Source organism: Gracilinanus agilis, chromosome 2 (genome assembly GCF_016433145.1).
Source record: "Gracilinanus agilis isolate LMUSP501 chromosome 2, AgileGrace, whole genome shotgun sequence".
Lineage (NCBI taxonomy): Eukaryota > Metazoa > Chordata > Mammalia > Didelphimorphia > Didelphidae > Gracilinanus > Gracilinanus agilis.
Window position 1 is genome coordinate 520,821,123 of NC_058131.1, and position 3,788 is coordinate 520,824,910.

A 3,788-nucleotide genomic window follows, 5' to 3' on the forward strand; every position below is an offset into this window, starting at 1 on the left:
CTAATTTGATTTGTAGAAAAAGAAAACCAAGTTACCAGTATCAGAAATGAAAAAGGTAAATTCACAACCATTTAAGAAATAAAAGAATTGTTAAAAATTATTTCACCCAATCATTCATCAACAAAATTGATAATATAATGAAATGGATATTTACAAAAATAAAACACACCTTGATTAGGAAAATAAGAAATATTAAATTTAACCCATACTCAGAAAAAGAAATTGAATAAGCCTAAGTGAGGTACTAAAGGAAAAACTCCAAGACCAAATGGACTTATCAGGAAATTCTAACAACCATTTCAAGAATAATTAATTACAATGTTCCAGAAATTATAGGGAAAAAAATAGGAAATCAATTTTTTTCTTTGATACAAATATGGTCTTATTATCTAAACCAAGGAGTTTAAAAACACAAAAAATATTATATATCAACATTCCTAAAATAACATTGATTCAAAAAATTTATATATAATATTATCGAAAAGACTATAGCAACATATTATGAAGATTTGGTTCAGGATCATTAGCACCACAAACATAATTCATTATAATGATTACAAAAATGATACTATTTTATCTATAGATGCACAAATATTTTGTGACCTTATACAATATCCACTACTGTTTAAAAAGAAAAAACACTTGTAAGGATAGGAATAAGAAAAATCTCTTCTTAATATAAATGATATCTATCCAAAACCAAGAGCCAACATAATATATAATGAGGATAAACTACAAACATTTCCAGTGAGATTGAGGGTTAATCAATGACATCCAGGATACCTTTACTATTAAAAACAGTAGCTCAGTGGATTGAGAGCCAGGCCTAAAGATGGGAGGACCTAGGTTCAAATCTGGCCTCAGACACTTCCCAGCTGTGTGACCCTGGGCAAGTCACTTGACCCCCATTGCCCACCCTTACCACTCTTCCACCTATGAGTCAATACACAGAAGTTAAGGGTTTAAAAAAAAACAGTATTAGAAATGCTAGCTATAGCAATGTGATTGAGGGAATAAGTAGAGGTAAAAGGAAAACAAAATAATCACTCTTAGTAGATAATGTGATGGTTTACTTAAAGAACCCTAAATTTAATTTTAGTTGTTTAGTTTAGTGACAAAAACTAAGCATAGACAAACATTTCACACCATTTAACATAAACCTGAAATAGTTATACGACTTAAATATATAATGAATGCATGTAATACACTAATTAGAGGGGCAAGGAAGAAATTATCTATCAAATATATGGATAACTGAAGAGATTATGGCAAAACAAGAGATAGAGAGGAATAAAGAAGTTAAAATACATATTTTTGAGTGTAAACATTTTAAAGTTTTTGCACAATAAAACCAGTATAGCTAAAATTAGAAGAGAAATAGAGAAATGGGAATAATAGTTGCAGCAAATTTCTTTGATAAATATCTCATTTTAATATATTCATCTATATGCATAGAATGTATTCACACTTATAAGAATGAGAATCATTACACAATTAATATACATAAGATATGAATAGACAGTTTTCAGATGAAGAAATTTAAGCTATCAATAGCCAGATGGGAGAAAATGTTTCAAATCATCTTTAATTAGAGAAATAAAAAAATTAAGACATCTCTGAAGTTTTATCACATACTCATCAGATTGGCAAAGTTGACCAAAAAATGAAAAATAAGAAAAAAATGGGAAAGAATTGGAAACTGAGGTGGAAGTGGTCATCAATTGGGTGATGACTAAACAAATTATGGCATATGGAGGTGATATAATACTGTTGTGCTACAAGAGATGAAGGGAATAATTTCAGAGAAACATGGAAAGATTTTTATAAGCTGGTGTGTAATGAAGTGAATCAGAGAAATAAACAGTAGCAATATAGACAACAACTTTAAAAGACCTAGGAACTCTAATCAACAAAATTACCAATCATGATTCCAGAGAATTCATGATGAAGTGTGCTACCCAACTCCTTTGTTAGATTCAGAATGTGTGGACATGCCTAATTTGGGAATTTTTTTTGCTTTACTAGAAATGTTTGTAACATGAGTTTTGTTTTTCTTTCTTTTCTTATGGGTTCAAGAGTATCATGAAAGGAAGAAAAGATATAATTTAATTCAGTGAAAAAATAAAATTTAATGTTAAAAATTTAATTTAAAACATTTTAATTTAAAATATTAAATATGTGTCAGACACTATGCTATGTGCTACGGAAACAACAAAAGACAAAAACACAAGTCCTACCCTCAAGGATCTTACATACTAATGCAGGAAAAATATCAAAAATAATATATAAGATATATTTGGTGCAAATAGGAGATAATTCAGAGATGGGTAGTATCTGGCAGGGTAGGTTGGAAGAACCAGGAAACACCTGAAAAGGAAATTCTTTGAGCTGAGGTTGGAAGGAATTCTGAGGATGAAGTGAGAAGGAAGAATTTCCTGGTAAAGGGGACAGACAGCAAAATGACACAGAAGGAAAATAATGTGCTATGTTCAAGGAAGAGCAAGAGGGCCAATGTCACTCAATCTTCAAAGAGGTGGGAGGGAATAAAAGAACCTAAAAGACTGGAAAGATGGTATGTTCTCTAATGTTCTTGACAATTCTATATCCAAGGAACACATAAGTATCTTCCTTAGGGTAAACTGAAATTTGCATCCCTATAATTTCCACCCATTGGTCCTAATTCCCCACAGTAGTAAAAAAAGATTGACTCTAAATATATTTAAGCATCACAACCTATAGATAGTTGAAAATGGTTATCGTTTCCCCATATAAGTCTTCTTCAGGCAAAGTATCTTCATTCCCTTCAGGCAATTTCCTGTATTATATGATTTCAAGTGATATCGGCATGCTGAGTGTCCTATACTGTGCAAGGCTTCAGAACTATTGTCAATGTCCTGCTTAAAAAAGGCGATCCAAAACTGAGTGTAATGCTTCATGTGTGACTAATAGTGTACAGTAGAATTATTTCCACCCTGAAATGGAGATAGTATTTTCATTAATGTGTCTAGGCTCATATTGTCTACTTTAGTAGCCATATCACCCATTGATGTATATTGATCTTCCAGTCAATTAAAACCCATTAATTTCTACTTTTTACATATCTTCCTATTTTGTTCTCATGTAGCTGATTTTTCTTTACCCCAATCATAGAACTTTATATTTATGCCTATTAACATTCATCTTAGTAGGTCTGAGTTATCATCTTAACTTATCAAGACTTTTAAACTTCCTAATTCTGTCATTCAGTGAACTAATTATTTCCTTCCAATTTTTGTATTTTGCAAATTTGATAATCATGTCAATTATGTCTTCAATGAAGTCAATGATAAAAAAAAAGTGAACAAGACAGGGCAAAGAAATGAGTAACATAGCATATAATGAGTTATGGTTGACATTTATGAATATTCTTTGGGTATAAACATTCACACTATTTTGAATCAATCTAACTAATCCAGCCAATCTCTATTTCTCTATTTTTCTTATAAAAATGCCATAGATGCTGTTAGATTCCTCACTGAAATCCAAGTACCTATAGGTATAAAGAAAACATTTCTCTGATTTGCCAGTCTAGTAACTTTTTAAAAAATATACTTATTTTTATCATTCATTTTTTTATGTTATGCATAGAAAAAAATTTAACAATTGTTTTCTGGCATATTAGGATTCAGATTTTCCTCCTTTCTCCCCAGCTCCCCAAGACAGTAAATGGTCTGGTATTGTACAAGTTATAAAAGTGCTTTCATGAAATACATATTTCTATATTACTCATGCTGTGTTAAAAGACACAT